The 12187-nt window shown below is 43.4% G+C and overlaps 1 protein-coding gene across 2 annotated transcripts in view; it reads right to left on the bottom strand.

Moving 5' to 3' along the window:
* The window catches only part of LOC115153989 (protein Shroom3), a 36130-nt gene that overhangs the window by 10972 nt on the left and 12971 nt on the right, over window positions 1-12187 (bottom strand). The window contains exon 1 of one of the 2 annotated variants that reach the window (XM_029699727.1): window positions 2904-4083. The exons of the other annotated variant lie outside the window; for it this stretch is intronic. The gene's annotated coding sequence lies outside the window, so the exon portion shown is untranslated. Of the gene's footprint in view, window positions 1-2903; window positions 4084-12187 lie in introns of those variants that run through there. 2 annotated transcript variants of the gene reach the window in all.

Here is a 12187-nt window from a genome sequence, read left to right as displayed (position 1 = left end):
TCACAAGTCCTCAACTGGCAGCTTCATTAAATAATATCCGCAAAACACCATAGTCTCAACGTCAACAGTGAAGAGGTGACTCCGGGATGCTGGCCTTCTAGGCAGAGTTCCTCTGTCCAGTGTCTGTGTTCTTTTGCCCATCTTAAGATTTTATTTTTATTGGCCAGTCTGAAATATGGCCTTTTCTTTGCAACTAAGCCTAGAAGGCCAGCATCCCGGAGTCGCCTCTTCACTGTTGACGTTGAGACTGGTGTTTTGTGGCTACTATTTAATTTGCAAATGTATTTAATATAAAAAAACAAATACCTTATTTACATAAGTATTCAGACCATTTGCTGTGAGACTCGAAAATGAGCTCAGGCGCATCCTGTTTCCATTTGTCATCCTTGAGACGTTTCTACAACTTGATTGGAGTCCACCTGTGGTAAATTAAATCGATTGGACATGATTTGGAAAGGCGTGCACACACACACACACACACACACACACACACACACACACACACACACACACACACCTTTCCACAGTTGACAGTGCAAGTCAGAGCAAAAACAAAGCCATGAGGTCGAAGGAATTGTCCGTAGAGCTCAGAGACAGGATTGTGTCGAGGCACAGATCTGGGGAAGGGTACCCAAACATTTCTGCAACATTGAAGGTCCAAGAACACAGTGGCCTCCATCATTCTTAAATCAAAGAAGTTTGGAACCACCAAGACTCTTCCTAGAGCTGGCCGCCCGGCCAAACTGAGCAATCGGGGGAGAAGGGCCTTGGTCAGGGAGGTGAGCAACCATCCAGAAGGACAACCATCTCTGCAGCACTCCACCAATCAGGCCTTTACGGTAGAGGCCAGACGGAAGCCACTCCTCAGTAAAAGGCACATGACAGCCCGCTTGGAGTTTGCCAAAAGGCACCTAAAGACTCTCAGACCATGAGAAACAAGATTCACTGGTCTGATGAAACCAAGATTGAACTATTTGGCCTGAATGCCAAACACCACGTCTGGAGGAAATCTGCAGAGAAGAATGGTAGAAACTCCCAAAATACAGGTGTACCAAGCTTGTAGCGTCATACCCAAGAGTCTAGGCTGTAATCACTGCCAAAAGTGCTTCAACAAAGTACTGAGTAAAGAGTCTGAATACTTATGTAAATGTAATATTTCTTTATTTGTAATAAATTAGCAAAAATGTCTAAACCTTGGTTTTGCTTTGTTATTTAGGGTATTGTGTGTAGATTCAGGGGGGAACAATTGAATCAATTTTAGAATAAGGCTGTAATGTACAATATGTAAAATCAAGGTGTCTGAATATTTTCCGAATGCGCTGTACAGCATGGAACACCTGTTAGAGGTGCCTTTGAAACCAGACCCCAATTACAACTTTGAGGTGTACATCACAGCGCACAGAAAATGCCTGGAATTCCATATCTACTTGGCAAACATTCTGTATTTGGGGATTAGTCATGTGTGTGATAACTATTTTATGGATTATCCACAACTGGAGCACTGCATGTAGCACTGTGTGTTGGTTTAACTTATCAGGAAACCAACCAATCACATACACCGTACTCAATGAATGTGTTTGACTAGACCTAATGAAAAACATACTGACCACATTAAAAGGTTTTAAAAACGGAAAGTATATAATATGTTGAGTGTTTGGTTTTTGCGACAGAAAGGATTTAAAAACATGTATTTGTTTAACAAGGTAAATCAGTTAAGATTTACCTTAACAACACCACCCCCCCCCCCCCCCCCCCCAGTTCCCCTCGAGAGCTGCCCCTCAACCATCCAAGATCCCCCCCCCCAGTTCCCCTCGAGAGCTGCCCTTCAACCATCCAAGATCCCCCCCTGTTCCCCTCAAGAGCTGCCCCTCAACCATCCAAGATCCCCCCCAATTCCCCTCGAGAGCTGCCCATCAACCATCCAAGATCCCCCCTGTTCCCTTAGAGCTGCCCCTCAAAAACATCCAAAATCCAATTTCTCAGTGATAAAAATCAAGGACATTTTCCTCATTCTGTAGCAGGAAGCAATAAAAAGTTCCCAAAGAACTTTCTCCAATAACTTAAATCTTTTAGTTTCATGTTGGCCTTGTTTATGTTCCTGCAACGGAAGAGATTCACTAAGCTTTCAGTAACAGTGAAACTTGTCTTTCTGCCCAAAATGGTGTTTACAGTACAGATATTACCCCACATCAAAATACTGATATAAAGTCCACCAACAGGTGGCCTTAATGTGGGATGATGGTAGACTAAGAAGAATGCAGGCCTCTTGGCGATTACAGTCACACATACAAACAGATCAGTGTGGCCAACACAAAGACTAGCCAATGAGCACCACAGTCCTCCATGCCGACCAGGGTTCACTCCCTCATGGGCCAACACAGATAAACAAACAAATTGGTCAAATAACCACCATTCAAAATGGCTGAGGTAGGTCTGTTCTAAGTCCCATTACACCCCACCCTAGTCCCCTGGTTTGCAGCAGACTGTATGAAAATCTCCAGCTACCAGGCATACATGCACACGTATACTGACCTCCCAGGTCTAGTTATTAAAAGGGGTTGGTTTGTGTGTGTGTTGTGGAGGGACACCCGTTTCTCCATGTGCAGCGGCTGCCTGGGCCTGCCAGGCTTCTCCCCAGTCCTGAACTGCTAGCTAGAACATATTAACGGGACCGAACAGGCCAGCGCTCATGTGGAAGTGATGGGGAGGACAGCCGGTGACAAAATGTACAGAGAGGACAGAGGCTGAATGTCCCAGACAAATACACTAACACGCACACCAGCAACCTGAACTGGTTTGCTGGATAAACCATCACAGTGACTGCAATTAGAGTCGACTCAACTCATACCAACAGATCTAAAAACAGAATTCTCTTTGAAGAGCACCAGACAGAAACAACTTACCAAATCCACTGACCAATTTGTTGTTCACGTTTTTGATTCCATATGAGAGGGGGAAAAAAAAATATTCCAAGTTAATCACTTGACTTTTAGATAAAACTATTAGGATTAGAAAATATCTAATGAGGAAAAAGAAGGACCAAAACAAAAAAACAAGTGACCAGGAGGAGATGTAAAGAAAAGTTCCAGAGAAAAAGAGTCCTTCTCCCCCCAAGACCAAGCCGAGAGGCGGCGATCGCATGCCTGTGACGTCTGTCCGCCTTGCTGATGCACAATGAGCACTGTGGCAGAGGGAACATTTCACCGCAGATAGCTAGTGCTGTCTGGAAAAAAGGCCTTGCATTCCTCACTGGCTTCAAAGAAAGACAGGGCCCGGGCATGATTCATTCCCAGGGTCCTAGGCACATGGACAGCAGCCAAGCAGCAGGGGTGGGTGCTGCTCTCGCCCAAACACTCAAAGACCGACAACCAGGAGGACCCCAACACCATTTTCCATCCTCTCCCCTCTATTGCAGGCCCCAAACAACCAAACATTTGTCTTAATTTCCAAACACCTTGGGCCTAGAAGTTAGTTGTGGCTGACTTGTGTCAGTGCAAGGTCATGCAGATGTTATGACATTATGTTCATTGCCTAACTGCTAAGCATCTAGACCCATTTCACCAGCTTTCATCATGGTCAACACAGTGCAAACTCACAGCTAGTCTAGAGATGTAGGCTTTTTTACTGTATGATAGTGGCCTCTGTATTTATCTGATGATAACTTGGTTGTTATGCTTAATATTTTGGTTCATGCTGGAAGCGTCTGGTCTGAGGGGTGGTGTTAGGTGCTCTGTTGTTATGGTCACCTCCATGACCTGCTGCCATTCCCACCTGTCAACCAACTGAATGAGTCAAAGGCCAAACACAGGAGAGCAGGACTATTCTTAACATCCACCACTCTGACAGACCCAGCAAATATACATGTTGCTTTTGTGCAAGTACGCACATGACTATTGTATTTAATATTGACACACACACACACAAGTTCAAATCAAAATTTTAAGTGATGCAGTTTAAGACCCTGCAGTGACTTGATGTGGGACTGATGCAGTGCATTCGGAAGGTATTCAGACACCTTTACTTTTTTCCACATTGTTACATTTTAGAATAAGGTTGAATAAGGTATTAAAAATATTTCCCCCCCTCAATCTACACACGATGCCCCATAATACAAAAGCAAAAACAGGTTTTTAGAAATGTTTGCAAATGTATAAAAAAAATGTAATGAAACATCACATTTACATAAGTATTCAGACTAGAAGTTGGCCGATTGATTAGGGCCGATTTCAAGTTTTCATAACAAAATCGGTAATCTGCATTTTTGGATGCCAATTACATTGCATTCCACGAGGATACTGCGTGGCAGGCTGACCACCTGTTACACAAGTGCAGCAAGGAGCCACGGTAAGTTGCTAGCTAGCATTAAACATACCTTATTAAAAAAAACTAATCAATGTTAACATAATCACTAGTTAACCACACATGGTTGATGACATCAATAGGTCAACTAGCTTGTCCTGCGTTGCATATAATCAATGCAGTGCCTGTTAATTTATCATCAAATCACAGCCTACTTCGCCAAACGGGTGATATTTTAACAAAAGCGCATTCGCGAAAAAAAGCACAATCGTTGCAAGAATGTACCTAACCATAAAATACAGTTCCGTATTTCACAAAAATAATAAAGTTTTGTTTTCGAAATTATAGTTTCCAGCTTTGACCATACTAATGACCAAAGGCTCGTATTTCTGTGTTTATGATATTAGAATTAAGTCAATGATTTGATATTTGATTGAGCAGTGGTAGGCAGCAGCAGGCTCGTAAGCATTCATTCAAACTACTGCATTTGCCAGCAGCTCTTAGCAATGCTTGGTTCACAGTGCTGTTTATGACTTCAAGCCTATCAACTCCTGAGATTAGGCTGGCAATACTAAAGTGCCTATTAGAACATCCAATAGTCAAAAGATATATGAAATACAAATGGTATAGAGAAATTGTCAATGCGTCATAATTCCTATAATAACTACAACCTAAAACTTCTTAACTGGGAATATTGAAGAACTGGGAATATTGAACCACCAGCTTTCATTTGATCTGAGCAAGAAACTTAAACGTTAGCTTTTTTACATGACACATATTGCACTTTTACTTTCTTCTCCAACACTGTTTTTTGCATTATTTAAACCAAATTGAGCAGGTTTCATTATTTATTTGAGACTAAATAGATTTATTATTTTAAGTTAAAATAAGTGTTCATTGTTCATTCAGTAATGTTGTAATTGTCATGATTAAAAATATAAATATAAAAAATGTCAATGTTATAAAAAGTGGCCGATTAATTGGTATCAGCATTTTTTGGTCATCCGAATAAATCGGTATTGAAAACAAATCATAAATCGGTCGACCTCTAATTCAGACCCTTTACTCTGTACTTTTTGAAGCACCTTTGGCAGCGATTACAACATTGAGTCTTCTTGGGTATGATGCTACAAGCTTGGCACACCTGTATTTGGGTAGTTTCTCCCATTCTTATCTGCAGATCCTCTCAAGCTTTGTCAGGTTGGATGGGGCGCTGCACAGATATTTTCAGTTCTCTCCAGAGATATTCAAAATCGGGTTCAAGTCCGGGCTCTGGCTGGGCCACTCAAGGACATTCAGAGACTTGTCCCGAAGCCACTCCTGTGTTGTCTTGGCTGTGTACTTAGGGTCGTTGTCCTGTTGGAATGTGAACCTTCGCCCCAGTCTGAGAACTCTGGTGCAGGTTATCATCAAGGATCTCTCTGTACTTTGCTCCATTCATCTTTGCAGCGGTCTAAGACACTGCATCTCAATGCTGGAGGTGTCACTACAGACCCTGGTTCGATTCCAGGCTGTATCACAAGCTGTATCCAGGCTGAGTCCCATAGGGTGGCGCACAATTGGCCCAGCATCGTCCGGGTTTGGCTGTCATTGTAAATAAGAATTTGTTCTTAACTGACTTGCCTAGTTAATTAAAGGCTAAATAAAATTTTAAAAAATTAAATCCCGCGATCCTGACTAATCTCATAGTCCCTTCCACTGAAAAACATCCCCATAGCATCCTTTAGGTGCTTTTTTGGCAAACTCCAAGCAGCCTGTCATGTGCCTTTTACTGAGGAGTGGCTTCCGTCTGGCCCCTCCACCATAAAGGCCTGATTGGTGGAGTGCTGCAGAGATGGGTGATCCTTCCAGAAGGACAACTATCTCCACAGAGGAACTCTGGAGTTCTGTCAGAGTGACCATCGGGTTCTTGGTCACCAACCTGACCAAGGCCCTTCTCCCCCGATTGCTCAGTTTAGGCGAGCGACCAACTCTAGGAAGAGTCTTGCTGGTTCCAAACTTCTTCCATTTAAGAATGATGGAGGCCACTGTGTTCTTGGGGACCTTCAATGCTGCAGAAATGTTTTGTTACCCTTCCCCAGATCTGTGCCTCGACACAATCCTGTCTCGGAGCTCTATGGACAATTCCTTCGACCTCATGGATTAGTTTTTGCTCTGACATGCACTGTCAACTGTGGGACCTTATATAGACGTGTGTGCCTTCCAAATAATGTCCAATCAATTTAATTTATCACAGGTGTACTCCAATCAAGTTGTAGAAACATCTCAAGGATGATCAATGGAAACAGGATGCACCTGGGCTCAATTTCGAGCAATGGGACAAGACTGCAACTCCCGTACAGACTCGGGAGAGGCAAAGGTCGAGAGCCATGCATCCTCTAAAACACGACACTGCCAAGCCGCACTGCTTCTTGACACACTGCTGGCTTAACCTGGCAGCCACAGGCACCAATGTGTTGGAGGACAAACCATACAACTGGCGACCGTGCATGCACCAGGCCCGCCACAGGAACGTGATGGGACAAGGACATCCCGGCCGGCCAAACCCTCCCCTAACCCGGAAGACACTGGGCCAATTGTGAGCTGCCTCATGGGTTTCCCGGTCACGGCCGGCTGCAACGTAGCCCGGGATCGAACCCGGGTCTCTAGTGATGCCTCAAGCACTGCGATGCATAAATAAGGTATTTCTGTTCTTTATTTTTAATACATTTGCAAATATGTCAACAATTGGCTGTTTTTTAAAAATCTATTTTAGAAGGATGTAACGTAACTAAATGTGGAAAAGGGGAAGGGTCTGAATACTTTCCCAATGAACTGTATGGCAGCTATACTGTATGTGGCACCATTCAGGACAGACTTAGTCTACTTCACATGGTAACAAACCATTTTATACCTGGCAACTAATCTCCATTGCACCCAATCATAGACAGGCATTCAATTAAGGAAAAGACAGAGCGAGAGAGGGAGGTGTCAGGGTTAAAAACCTCAGTAAGAAGATTTGACTGCAAGACCGGGTAAGTGCATTTCAGATACGTATTCCTTTCAGCGTGACCTCCATTTTAGTGCCTAGGTCGAGAATGGGCCAAACAACTGTGGCCTCACAAAAAATGGGTGTCAACAAGGGAAAAATCATGACACACATTAAGAGACAAAGAAATTGGAGATGCAGATTTGCTCATCCTTAGTTCCAGGACTTTCCTCAAGGTCCCAAGGTGAGAGAGAATGTCACCGTTAAGACAAATCAAACAAATGTTGAGAGGAAGAGCTTTGTGAAAAGGTGGAGATATTCAGTTGGGAAATGTCACTAGGCTGTCCACAAAACATCACCAGACCCTGGGTGATAGTGACAGGCTAACAGGCTCTAATAAGCACCACATTCTCACAAATTAATATTGGAATGTGCCCACCAAGCATGACGGGGGACATCAGCTTGACGCTGTGGGACAATTTCTGTTCACACTGGTATGAGTGCCCAGTACCAGTTGATATTTTACCTTTTTAGCCCACAGAGAGCAAGTTAGAACATTCTGCACTACAAGAATACCACAGTTAAGCATTCTGACTCATCCCAAAGCTGAAGCTGGTCAAACATTAACTTGTGAAGCCTTCTCCCCCAGAGCTTATGGATGAAACAAGAGCAGGGCTGTAGCCTAGTGGTTAGAGCTTTGGGCCAGTAACCGAAAGGTTGCTAGATCGAATCCCCAGGCTGACAAGGTAAAAATCTGTCGTTCTGCCCCTGAACAAGGTTAACTAACCCTCTGTTCCTAGGCCCTCATTGTAAATAAGAATTTGTTCTTAACCCTTTTTTATTTAACTAGGCAAGTCAGTTATTACTTATGCCATCTTGTTACTTTCATGTACAGAAAAATATAGAGTTAAGTTTGTATTAAGAGCCCGAGGCAGAAAACTAGCAATATGACACTACGAAGGGGGTAAACCTAGACATTGTACTCAGTACAAACAATGTGAAGCTGCGGGGCAGGCCATGTTCAGTGTGTTTATTTAGGGTAACAACCTAGCTAATCTCCAGCTAGCCCTATAGGACTTGTCAACCAGCCACACCGAATTAGGCCATCTTGAGGGAAACACAGAAAGTACAATGGTGTCTTCACTTGGTTCTGTGAAACTCTGAAAAACACACAACCCGGGGCAGATCATTCACCGTTTCATACACTGGATTAAATAATGACAGCCTCAACATTAAGTATAACCTTATGAACTAGAGGTGACAACAGCGGTGACAGAAGCGGGCTACGGAATGTGTGAGGGGAGAGAAAGAACGGCAGGCTGTGGAAGACAAACAAACAATTGAACCACTTCCTGACAGGAGGCTGATGTAGGTTGAAAAAAGTTGCTCTGCTGGCTTGTCTTTTTCTCAAGACCTCACAGCAGTCCCGTCCTTCCCAAACTCCTTCCTACGACAATGTTGTGCCATAGCCTCTACAGAACCAGTCCAATTCAGAAAGTATGGGAGAGTCCTCTCTATAGCGGTCTCTGAGCATTTACACAACTAACATTTATTTTATTGAACCTTTATTTAACTCGGCAAGTCATTTAAAAACAAATTGTTATTTACAATGACGGCCTTCAAAAAGGCAAAGGACCTCCTGCGGGGACGGGGGCTGGGATTAAAAATAAAAAACACATCACGACAAGAGAGACACCACAACCCTACGTAGAGACCTAAGACAACAACATAGCAAGGCAGCAACACATGGAAGCAGCATAAAACCGGGTGTAAACATTATTGGGCACAGACAACAGCACAAAGGGCAAGAAGGTAGAGACAACAATACATCACGCAAAGCAGCCACAACTGTCATTAAGAGTGTCCATGATTGAGTCTTTGAACGAAGAGATTGAGATAAAACTCTCCAGTTTGAGTGTTTGTTGCAGCTTGTTCCAGTCGCTAGCTGCAGCGAACTGAAAAGACAAGCGGTTCCATACAGTTATGGGATTGACAAAAGCCCTTACAGGCCTAGTTTTAATGATTACATGTAATACAGATGGTCATATGCACATCCTTAAAAAACCTAAGTTCGGGGATAATGAAGTATACTGCAGACTTTAAAACAACAGTTTGACCTCAAGAAGATCCTTGTGGATCGAAACATTGGTCAATACAGGTGGTAATTGGAAGCATATTCAATGTGCAGGCCTTTTAACAGCTCGAGAGAGACTGCAATCAAAGTGAGCCAAGATTTAAGGCAGAAAGCTTTTAGCAATTGCAGTTCTCCATTCATGACATAGTAATAAAATACCAAAAGTAAAGTAGGAAAGCTAAAATAGGAGTAGCCTAGATTTCTGACAAGAGGAGAGAGCTCCCAAATTGTATAAAATCTGGCAGTCACCATAATCACTTTCACAATAGTACATCACGTTTGGGCTTTCATATTTTCCTTTGTCATCAAGTGTGGGAGTCTTAGGCTGCGTTTACACAGTGTAAACGCAGCCCAATTCAGCCCCCCCCAACGAATTGGTCTTTTGACCAATCACATCAGATCTTTTTCAGAGCTGGTCTGATTGGTCAAAATAACAATGAGTGAAACAATTATCAGAATTGGTCTGCCTGTGTAAACGCAGCCTAAGAGACCTTATTGTGATTCAGAGGGATTAGGTTACATGCGGAAGACACATTTCAGTTGAATACACTAGGTGTCCCCCTTTCCCCTTATTGCCAGGAGATCACGGTCACTGTCTAGCCCTCTCCAATAACCTGTATTCAGACAGCCATTTTAGGCCCAGGATGACAATCTCTCCTTCACTCTCAGGAGGTGGTAAAGGAAAGCTATGTAAAACAATAATGTACTTTTGAAGAACGGAATAACACAACGGTTACATTGTTAACACACCAAGACCTCTTTAACACAACCAGGTATGTAATCCTCAAGAAAATTAGATGATTCAATTCCACTGTGTCCCTAGTCAGTGAAACCCAGAGGACAACAGAAACCCAAATCAAAGTTGTGACAACCTCTGGTCCGGTGGCTGTCAGACATGGTGTTCTTTGTTAACGCTGCAATGGCATGTGCATGACCGCATTCATGGCACCCACTCCTTATCACGGACACTTTACCCAGGAGCACGAGCAGTGGCCTCATTAGCCAGGAGCACGAGCAGTGGCAATTACTGCACACATGGAAAGGAATGTGCTTGATAAAGCTGACAGGTACAGCAAATAGGCTCTACTGGTACAGGTTGTATTAAGTCATATATCTCCATTTAACATCTTCACTAGGAGATGGGACTACAAATACTAGTGTAAATCCCAATAGCCCTAATGGTAAAATGGCGCAGGGTAACCCTACCTAGCCTTCATCAAAATAAAGAAAGTCCAGTCGCTCAGGTTACCCACCAACAGGTGTCCATCCAGGTGACATCCTCCAGCGACAACTCAAACGGACCCTCCTTTCGATGGCTGAAACAGACCTCTTTCCTCTGACAACGGATGACATAATGGGATGGACTTCAATGTATTGTCTCAACATATTGACAGGCTGTTTTTACATCGTCAGTCTGCTTCCTGATGAGAAGCAGAATTCCTGCGAGGATATAAGCAGGGATTCTTGTGCTCTCAGTTGGCCACTGTTCAATAGTACTTATTCATTAGCGATACAGCAGTGCTTTATCACACCCCCATCACAATCAGACGCCTGAAAAAATGACAGTTGTACAGCTCCACCTCCAGCCACAGTCCTGATTCTCAATTTATTCCCATTGTATGCCGCCAACTCCACTGTAAAACCATCATATGATGAAATTAGACTCATTCAAGCCACATAATGGCTTCTTTAATAAAAATCTTAACTATCGTTCTGAAGAGTCAAGTGATTTGTAATCTCCATTGTGTGCAGTCTGCCACCGTGACTGGGTTCCTTCATACAGAGCCCAGGCAGAGACAGAGAAGGCTGTGAAACAGAACCCATAAAGAGATTAAACTTCACCCTACAGCATTACCACAGTGCAACATCGCCTGAACTGTGTAACCTGAAATGAAAATGAGAGCGCGAGAGAACAGATGAGAAGAGGTTAGAAAAATGGGGGGAAAATAACATCTAAATTGAATTTGTCACATTGTTGGTAAACAGGTGTAGACTAACAGTTAAATACTTAACTCTGTATTGTTGGTAAATTATCAGTTAAAAGATAAAACATTTAGAAAAATATATAAATAGCGATGACGAATAACAAGGAGTAAAAATAACATAGCTATGTACAGGAAGTAGAAAATAACATTGCTACATACTCGAAGTACCAGTACGGAGTCAATGTGCAGGGGTGAGGTCATTGAGGTAGCTATGTGCAAAATACACTGAGTGTAGAAAACATTAGGAACACCTTCCTAATATTGAGTTGCACCCCCTTTTGCCCTCAGAACAGTCTAAATTCATCGGGGCATGGATTCTACAAGGTGTCGAAAGCGTTCCACAGGGATGATGGCCCATGTTGACTCCAATGCTTCCCAGTGTGTCAAGTTGGCTTGATGTTCTTTGGGTGGTGGACCATTCTTGATACACACGGGAAACTGTTGAGCACGAGAAAACCCAGCAGCGTTATATTTTACTTATATATTTAACACCCCAATTTCGTGGTGTCCAATTGGTAGTTACAGTCTTGTCTCATCGCTGCAACTCCCGTACAGACTCTGGAGAGGCGAAGGTCGAGAGCCATGCGTCCTCCGAAACACAACCGCACTGCTTCTTGACACAACGCCCGCTTAACCCGGAAGCCAGCCACACCAATGTGTCAGAGGAAACACCGTACACCTGGCGACCATGTCAGCGTGCATGAGATGTTTGACGAGCAGGTGTCCACATACTTTTGGTCATGTAGCGTAGCCATTAGCCTAGCCAACCACCACGGATATGGTCGGCAAGCTAGAGCCCAA

Source organism: Salmo trutta, chromosome 19 (assembly GCF_901001165.1).
Source record: "Salmo trutta chromosome 19, fSalTru1.1, whole genome shotgun sequence".
NCBI classification, from domain to species: Eukaryota; Metazoa; Chordata; class Actinopteri; order Salmoniformes; family Salmonidae; genus Salmo; species Salmo trutta.
Note: the sequence above shows the minus strand (reverse complement) of the source record. Positions and strands in the feature narration are given on the sequence as shown.